Source organism: Triticum urartu, chromosome 6, assembly GCF_003073215.2.
Source record: "Triticum urartu cultivar G1812 chromosome 6, Tu2.1, whole genome shotgun sequence".
Lineage (NCBI taxonomy): Eukaryota > Viridiplantae > Streptophyta > Magnoliopsida > Poales > Poaceae > Triticum > Triticum urartu.
Genome location: NC_053027.1, coordinates 470725134 through 470735578, shown reverse-complemented (window position 1 = coordinate 470735578; position 10445 = coordinate 470725134).

Here is a 10445-nt window from a genome sequence, read left to right as displayed (position 1 = left end):
GGATAGAACTTCTGATGGAATTTCAATTTCAATCGCTTGTAGTCCCATGATCCCATATCATCACATAGCCTATACCATGTCAATGCATCTCCGTTCAAACATAAAGGGAAGAAATTCTTCTTGATAACATCATCGGGCATACCTGCAAGCTTAAATAATCCACAAACTTCATCCACATAGATTAAGTGTAAATCGGGATGCAATGTTCCATCTCCTGCAAAAGGATTAGCTAGCAGTTTCTCTATCATACCCGAAGGAATTTCAAAGTTAACATTTTCAGTAGGTTCAGTAGGTTGAGGAGCAACTCTTTGCTCTACTAGTCTGGGTGAAGATACCCCGAACAAGCCCCTCAAAGGATTATGTTCTATAGTAACAAGTGAGAGTAAATTTCAGCACACTATATAAATTTTACTTACCAAATTCCACCTACCAAAGGCGCTTCACTCCCCGGCAACGGCGCTAGAAAAGAGTCTTGATGACCCACAAGTGTAGGGGATCTATCTTAGCTTTTCGATAAGTAAGAGTGTCGAACCCAACGAGGAGCAGAAGGAAATGATAAACAGTTTTCAGTAAGGTATTCTCTGCAAGCACTGAAATTATCGGTAACAGATAGTTTCATCATAAGGTAATTTGTAACGAGTAGCAAGTAATAAAAGTAAGTAAGGAGCAGCAAGATGGCCCAATCCTTTTTATAGCAAAGGACAAGCCTGGACAAACTCTTATATGAAGTAAAGCGCTCCTGAGGACACATGGGAATTATCGTCAAGCTAGTTTTCATCACGCTCATATGATTCATGTTCGGTACTTTGATAATTTGATATGTGGGTCGACCGGTGCTTGGGTGATGTCCTTACTTGGACAAGCATCCCACTTATGATTAACCCCCATTGCAAGCATCCGCAACTACAACGGAAGTATTAAGGTAAACCTAACCATAGCATGAAACATATGGATCCAAATTAGCCCCTTACGAAGCAACGCATAAACTAAGGTTTAAGCTTCTATCACTCTAGCAACCCATCATCTACTTATTACTTCCCAATGCCTCCCTCTAGGACCAAACAATGGTGAAGTGTCATGTAGTCGACGTTCACATGACACCACTACAGGGATGACAACATACATCTCATCAAAATATCGAACGAATACCAAATTCACATGACTACTAATAGCAAGACTTCTCCCATGTCCTCGGGAACAAACATAACTACTCACAAAGCATATTCATGTTCATAATCAGAGGGGTATTAATATGCATAATGGATCTGAACATATAATCTTCCACCAAATAAACCAACTAGCATCAACTACATGGAGTAATCAACACTACTAGCAACCCGCAGGTACCAATCTGAGGTTTGGATACAAAGATTGGATACAAGAGATGAACTAGGATTTGAGATGAGATGGTGCTGGTGAAAATGTTGATGGAGATTGACCCCCTCCTGATGAGAGGATCGTTGGTGATGACGATGGTGATGATTTCCCCCTCTCGGAGGGAAGTTTCCCCGGCAGAACAGCTCTGCCGGAGCCCTAGATTGGTTCCGCCAAGGTTCTGCCTCGTGGCGGCGGAGTTTTGTCCTGTAAGCTTGCTTATGATTTTTTCCTCGATGAAAGACCTCATATAGCAGAAGATGGGCATCAGAGGGCCACCAGGGGGCCCACGAGGCAGGGGCGCGCCCCCCACCCTCGTGGCCAGGGTGTGGCCCCCCTCTGGAACTTTCTTCGCTCAGTACTTTTTATATATTCTAGAAATAACTTCCGGGAAGTTTCAGGACTTTTGGAGCTGTGCAGAATAGGTCTCTAATATTTGCTGCTGGAAACAGCCCAGAATCCCAGCTGCCGGCATTCTCCCTCTTCATATAAACCTTGTAAAATAAGAGAGAATAGGCATAAGTATTGTGACATAATGTGTAATAACAGCCCATAATGCAATAAATATCGATATAAAAGCATGATGCAAAATGGACGTATCATAGACCGGACTGTTCGGGGCCTTCATTGTTGGTCCCCGAACCCTGGGCCACCGAAGTGTCACCTTCGGGCAATGTCTTCATCATTCCGTGCACCACCTGTTAGTCGCAGGAGACCCTCCGCGACGACACCTCGAAGTCGTCTGCCCTATTGGCCGGAGAGGCCGGTGGAGGCGTCTCGCTTTCCATCATCTCTGGGAGAAGGTCCCCCGAGGAAGAGGATTGTTGAAGAAGACTGCGCCGGACTGCAAAAAATATATATTCTAAGCATTACGAGAACAGAACGGGATATGTTTAAAACATCCTAGTTCACTTACGATTTGGCCTGAGGCTTGTCCTCATTATGAGACTGTGCTTCGACGTCCTTCAAGCCCGAGCCATCCAACAGAGGCATCTTGCCTCGCTTAGGAGCTTGTTTCTCCAAATCTTCGGAGGCAGCCCTTTTCTTCCCATGAGGGGAAGAGGTAGTGCCCCCCTTCACTTTTGTCTTTGGATGAGGGAATTTTGATTCCTCCGAACACAATGTCTAATTTACCCTTGGAATAGGGGCCATCTTTGGTCTTTCCACTCTCCGCCTCGCCCTCCTTCACAGGCATCTGGTATGGTGCCGGGGCTAGCATCCTTGTTAAAACAGGAGTCGCCGGGCCTTCGGGCAGAGGGGCCGAACACATAATTAGTTCCGCCTTCTTTATCCAGCCCTGGAGAAAGATAGTCTGCTCAGTACCGTATTACGGTATGCATAATTACAAAGTGTTCGGAAGACAAGTGCTTACCGAGGTATCCGGGCAGTTGCAGTTAAGGCCAGTGTCCTCGGTAGTGTCCGGCCAGTGTTTTCGCTTCCCAAAAAATAACTTCCACATCCCTTCGTGCGTAGTGCCGAAGAAGTGTTGGAGGGTTCGTGGTCCTTTCGGATTGAGCTCCCACATGCGGCGAGACCTGCGCTGGCAGGGCAGGAGTCGGCGAACTAGCATCACTTGAATCACGTTGACAAGATCGATGTCTCTCTCAAGGAGGGTTCGGATGTGGCTCTGTAGATTCTGTACTTCATCAACTGATCCCCAGTCCATCCCCTTGTTAATCCATGATGCGAGCTGTGGTGGAGGGCCGGAGCGGAACGCGGGAATTGCTTCCCACTTGGTGTTGCGGGGTTCCATGACATAAAACCATTCTCGCTGCCATTGGTGGGAGGTTTCGGTGAAAGTGCCTTTTGGCCACAGAGTGTTGGTAAGCTTGCTCACTACAGCACCACCACACTCCGCATGTTCCCCGTCAACCACCTTCGTCTTCACACTGAAGGTCTTGAGCCATAAGCCGAAGTGTGGGGGGATTCGGAGGAAGGCCCCGCATGTAATGATAAATGTCGAGACGTGGAGGATAGAGTCCGGGGCTAGATCATGAAAATCTAGTCCGTAATAAAACATTAGCCCCCGGACGAAGGGGTGAAGAGCGAACCTAGCCCCCAGAGGAAGTGGGAGATGAATACGACCCTCTCGCCAGATCTGGGGGTCGGAATAACCTGTCCTTGAGCAAGAAGCCTGTGGTGAACCTCCGTGGTCAAATATCTGGCCGCCCGAAGCTTTGTGATATCCTCTTCTGTAACGGAGGAAGCCACCCATCGGCCTTGAGAGCTGGGTCCAGACATGATGGGGAGGCTTGAAGCAATGAAGTCGAACCTTGGGTGCTAGAACTCGGGGTTGGGAAGGCTAAGGAGAGGTTGGCATAAAGAGACGGCCCTTGGTTCCTTTATAAAAGCAGCGGGTATTGAACGCGTCCTCCTAAGCCTAAGAACCTGCCTATTCCTAAGGAGTCTTTCCCGCAGGACAGTTGGGTTACCCACGCTCATATTGATGAAAAATCCCGCAATAAGGGGACATGATCTCTGCTTCGACAAGACGTGCCAATAAAAACCACGTCCGAAACATGGAACGGCGGGACGGGAAACGGTTCGAAATAATGACCGGGAAGCATGACATCACATTACTAAAGTTGTCAGCCGATTGGATTCGTGGAATACTATACTCTCTACGGCTGTGTGTTGCAGATCCGGACAGACTGTTTTGGAGTTCGGAAGGAGGAACCCGCCTTGCAATGCCGAAGACAGATCTATGCGTCGGATACCTTGTCATTGAAGCCAAGTTCAGGGGCTACTGAGGGAGTCCTGGACTAAGGGGTCCTCGGGCGTCCGACCTATTAACCATGGGCCGGACTGATGGGCTATGAAGATACGAAGACCGAAGACTGCACCCGTGTCCGGATGGGACTCTCCTTGGCGTGGAAGGCAAGCTTGGCTACTGGATATGTAGATTCCTTTCTTTGTAACCGACCTTGTGTAACCCTAGATCCTCCTGGTGCCTATATAAACCGGAGGACTTAGTCCGGAGAGGGAGATATTCATGATCATAGCCATACAAGCTAGACCTCTAGGGTTTAGCCATTATGATCTCGAGGTAGATCAACTCTTGTAATACTCGTATTCATCAATATCAATCAAGAAGGACATAGGGTATTACCTCCATAGAGAGGGCCCGAACCTGGGTAAACATCGTGTCCCTTGTCTCCTGTTACCATCGACCTCAGACGCACAGTTCGGGACCCCCTACTCGAGATCCGCCAGTTTTGACACCGACAGTGGGGGACAATGGAGACAGCGCCGGAACGTGATACTTCGGTCGTCAAGGGTCCAGGGGAGGCAGCCCCCACGGGGACCAACAATGAGGGCCCCGAACTATCCGATTTACAGCCGAAGATGATTCTAGGGTCGAGTAAGCGTACCCTTTTGAAGGGAGTCCGTACTCCTGTAGTAGCCTCCGAGAATCCGGAGGTGCCGGATACACTGATGGGCACATTGCAACATGCGTCCATCTGATACGTCCATTTTGCATCATGCTTTTATATCAATATTTATTGCATTATGGGTTGTTATTACACATTATGTCACAATACTTATGCCTATTCCCTCTTATTTTAGAAAAGGAGCAAATATTAGAGACCTATTCTGCACAGCTCCAAAAGTCCTGAAACTTCACGGATGATGTTTTCCAAATATATAAAAAACATTGAGCGCAAGAACTTCACCAGGGGGGGCACACCCTGCCCACGAGGGTGGGGGGCGCGCCCTACCCCCTGGGAACGCCCCCTACCTCGTGGGCCCCCTGGTGGCCCTCTGGTGACCTTCTTCTGCTATATGGACTCCTTCGATGGAAAAAAATCATAAAGCTATCTTCTCGGACGAAACTCCGCCGCCACGAGGCGGAACCTTGGCGGAGCCAATCTAGGGTTCTGGCGGGGCTGTTCTACCGGGGAAACTTCCCTCCCGGAGGGGGAAATCATCGCCATCGTCATCACCAACGCTCCTTTCATCGGGAGAGGGCAATCTCCATCAACATCTTCATCAGCACCATCTCATCTCAAAACCCTAGTTCATCTCTTGTATCCAATTCTTGTCTCCAAGTCTGGGATTGGTGCTAGTAGGTTGCTAGTAGTGTTAATTACTCCTTGTAGTTGATGCTAGTTGGTTTAATTGGTGGAAGATCATATGTTCAGATCCTATATGCATATTAATACCCCTCTGATTATGAACATGTTTATGCTTTGTGAGTAGTTACTTTTGTTCCCGAGGACACGGGAGAAGTCTTGCTATTAGTAGTCATGTGAATTTGGTATTCGTTCGATATTTTGATGACATGTATATTGTCTCTCCTCTAGTGGTGTTATGTGAACATCGACTACATGACACTTCACCATTGTTTGGGCCTAGACGAAGGCATTGGGAAGTAATAAGTAGATGATGGGTTGCTAGAGTGACATAAGCTTAAACCCTAGTTTATGCATTGCTTCGTAAGGGGCTGATTTGGATCCATATGTTTCATGCTATGGTTAGGTTTACCTTAATGCTTTTGTTGTATTTGTGGATGCTTGCAATAGAGGTTAATCATAAGTGGGATGTTTGTCCAAGTAAGGGCAGCACCCAAGCACCGGTCCACCCACATACCAAATTATCAAAGTACCGAACGTGAATCATATGAGCGTGATGAAAACTAGCTTGACGATATTCCCATGTGTCCTCGGGAGCACTTTACATCATATAAGAGTTTGTCCAGGCTTGTCCTTTGCTACAAAAAGGATTGGGCCACCTTGCTGCACCTTATTTACTTTTGTTACTTGTTGCTCGTTACAAATTATCTTATCACAAAACTATCTGTTACCACATATTTCAGTACTTGCAGAGAATACCTTGCTGGAAACTGCTTATCATTTCCTTCTGCTCCTCATTGGGTTCGACACTCTTACTTATTAAAAGGACTACGATAGATCCCCTATACTTGTGGGTCATCAAGACTCTTTTCTGGCGCCGTTGCCGGCGAGTGAAGCGCCTTTGGTAGGTGGAATTTGGTAAGGAAAATTTTAATTTATATAGTGTGCTGAAATTTACCGTCACTTGTTACTATGGAAAGTAATCCTCTGAGCGGTTTGTTCGGGGTATCTTCACCCCGACCAGTAGAGCAAAGAGTTGCTCCTCAACCTACTGAAAATGAAAATGCTTGCTTCGAAATTCCTTTGGGTATGGTAGAAAAACTGCTAGCTAATGCTTTTTTGGGAGATGGAACAAAACATCCTGATGAGCATCTAATATATGTGGATGAAGTTTGTGGATTATTTAAGCTTGCAGGTGTACCCGAAGATGTTGTTAAGAAGAAGGTCTTCCCTTTATCTTTGAGGGGAGATGCATCGACATGGTACAGGCTATGTGATGATATGGAGTCTTGGAATTACAAACGATTGAAATTGGAATTTCATCAAAAGTTTTATCCTATGCATCTTGTTCATCGTGATCGCAATTATATATATAATTTTTGGCCTAGCGAAGGAGAAAGCATCGCTCAAGCTTGGGGGAGGCTTAAATCAATGTTATATTCATGCCCCAATCATGAGCTCTCAAGAGAAATGACTATTCAAAAAATTTATGCTTGGCTTTCTGATAACAATCGCACCATGGTTGATACTTCTTGTGTTGGCTCTTTTATGATGAAGACTATTGAATTCAAATGGGATTTATTGGAAAGAATTAAACGCAACTCCGAAGATTCCGACCTGGACAATGGTAAGGAGTCAGGTATGACACCTAGTTTTGATTGTGTTAAATCTTTTATGGATACCGATATTTTTCGTAAATTTAGCACTAAATATGGACTTGACTCTGACATAGTAGCTTCTTTCTGTGAATCTTTTGCTGCTTATGTTGATCTCCCCAAGGAGAAGTGGTTTAAATATCATCCTCCCATAGAAGTAAAAGTAGCTGCACCTATTAAGGTTGAAGAAAAGACTATTACTTATAATGATCCTATTGTTCCTACTTCTTATGTTGAGAAACAACCTTTCCATGTTAGGATCAAGGATCATGCTGAAGTTTCAACTGTGGTCCGTAAAAGCAATATTAAAACATATACACCTCCTGAGCAAGTTAAAGTTGAACCTAATATTGCTATTGTTAAAGATCTCTTGTCTGATAATATAGATGGGCATGTTATTTATTTCTATGATGAAACTGCTAGAATTGCTAAACCTCGTGATACAGATAAACCTAGACCTGTGATAGGCATGCCTGTTATTTCTGTTAAAATAGGAGATCATTGTTATCATGGCTTATGTGATATGGGTGCTAGTGCTAGTGCAATACCTATTGACTTATACAAAGAAATTATGCATGACATTGCACCTGTTGAGTTAGAAAATATTGATGTCACAATTAAACTTGCTAATAGAGATACTATTTCACCAATGGGAATTGTTAGAGATGTTAAAGTCTTGTGTGGGAAAACTAAATATCCTGCTGATTTTCTTGTTCTTGGTTCCCCACAAGATAGCTTCTGTCCCATTATATTTGGTAGACCCTTCTTAAATACTGTTAATACTACCATAGATTGCAAAAGAGATGTTGTTACTGTTGGTTTAGATGATATGACTCATGAATTTAATTTTTCTAAATTTAGTAGACAACACCGTGAAGAAGAATTACCTAGTAAAGATGAAATTATTGGTCTTGCTTCTATTGCCGTACCTCCTAGTGATCCTTTAGAACAAAATTTGCTAGACCATGAAAATGATATGTTTATGAATGAAAGAAGGGAATTAGATGAAGTATTCTTTAAACAGGAACCTATTCTGAAACACAATTTACCTGTTGAAATCCTAGGGGATCCTCCTCCACCCAAGGGTGATCCCGTGTTTGAGCTTAAACCTTTACCGGATACTCTTAAATATGCTTATCTTGATGAGAAAAAGATATATCCTGTTATTATTAGTGCTAACCTTTCAGAACATGAAGAAGAGAGATTATTGAAAATTCTGAAGAAGCACCGTGCTGCTATTCGGTATACTCTTGATGATCTTAAGGGCATTAGTCCCACTCTATGTCAACATAAAATTAATTTGGAAGAAGATGCTAAACCAGTTCGTGATCATCAACGCTGACTGAATCCTAAAATGAAAGAAGTGGTAAGAAAGGAGATACTAAAGCTCCTTGAGGCAGGTATAATTTACCCCGTTGCTGATAGTCGGTGGGTAAGTCCTATCCATTGTGTCCCTAAGAAGGGAGGTATTACTGTTGTTCCTAATGACAAATATGAATTGATTCCTCAAAGAATTATTATTGGTTATAGGATGGTAATTGATTTCTGCAAATTAAATAAGGCTACTAAAAAGGATCATTACCCCTTACCTTTTATCGATCAAATGCTAGAAAGATTATCCAAACATACACATTTTTGCTTTCTAGATGGTTATTCTGGTTTCTCTCAAATACCTGTGTCAGCCAAAGATCAATCAAAGACTACTTTTACATGCCCTTTTGGTACTTTTGCTTATAGACGTATGCCTTTTGGTTTATGTAATGCACCTGCTGCCTTTCAAAGATGCATGATGGCTATATTCTCTGACTTTTGTGAAAAGATTTGTGAGGTTTTCATGGACGACTTTTCCGTCTATGGATCTTCTTTTGATGATTGCTTGAGCAACCTTGATCGAGTTTTGCAGAGATGTGAAGAAACTAATCTTGTCTTGAATTGGAAAAAGTGCCACTTTATGGTTAATGAAGGTATTGTCTTGGGGCATAAAGTTTCTGAAAGAGGTATTGAGGTTGATAAAGCCAAGGTTGATGCTATTGAAAAGATGCCATGTCCCAAGGACATCAAAGGTATAAGAAGTTTCCTTGGTCATTCCGGTTTTTATAGGAGGTTCATTAAGGACTTCTCAAAAATCTCTTGTCCTCTGACTAATTTATTACAAAAAGATATACCATTTGTTTTTGATGATGATTGTGTAGAAGCATTTGAAATACTTAAGAAAGCATTGATCTCTAAACCTATTGTTCAGCCACCTGATTGGAATTTACCCTTTGAAATTATGTGTGATGCTAGTGATTATGTTGTAGGTGTTGTTCTAGGATAAAGAGTTGATAAGAAACTAAATGTTATTCAATATGCTAGTAAAACTCTAGACAATGCTCAAAGAAATTATGCTACTACCGAAAAAGAATTCTTAGCAGTTGTATTTGCCTGTGATAAGTTTAGACCTTATATTGTTGATTCTAAAGTAACTATTCACACTGATCATGCTGCTATTAAATATCTTATGGAAAAGAAAGATGCTAAACCTAGACTTATTAGATGGGTTCTCTTGCTACAAGAATTTGATTTGCATATTGGTGATAGAAAAGGAGCTGAGAACCCCGTTGCAGACAACTTGTCTAGATTATAAAATGTGCTTGATGACCCACTACCTATTGATGATAGCTTTTCTGATGAGCAATTAAATGTCATAAATGCTTCTCATACTGCTCCATGGTATGCTGATTATGCTAATTACGTTTTTGCTAAGTTTATACCACCTAGTTTCACATACGAGCAAAAGAAAAAGTTCTTCTATGATTTGAGGCATTACTTTTGCGATGACCCACATCTTTATAAAGAAGGAGTAGATGGTGTTATTAGACGTTGTGTACCTGAGCATGAACAGGAACAGATCCTACACAAGTGTCACTCCGAAGCTTATGGTGGGCACCATGCTGGAGATAGAACTGCACATAAGGTACTACAACCTGGTTTTTATTGGCCTACTCTCTTCAAGGATGCCCGTAAGTTTGTCTTATCTTTTGATGAATGCCAAAGAATTGGTAATATTAGTAGATGTCAAGAAATGCCTATGAATTATTCACTTGTTATTGAACCATTTGATGCTTGGGGCTTTGACTATATGGGACCTTTTCCTTCCTCTAATGGTTATACACATATTTTAGTTGTTGTTGATTACGTTACTAAGTGGGTAGAAGCTATTCCAACTAGTAGTGCTGATCATAACACTTCTATTAAAATGCTTAAAGAAGTTATATTTCCAAGGTTTGGAGTCCCTAGATATTTAATGACTGATGGTGGTTCACATTTTATTCATGGTGCTTTCCGTAAAATGCTTGCTAAA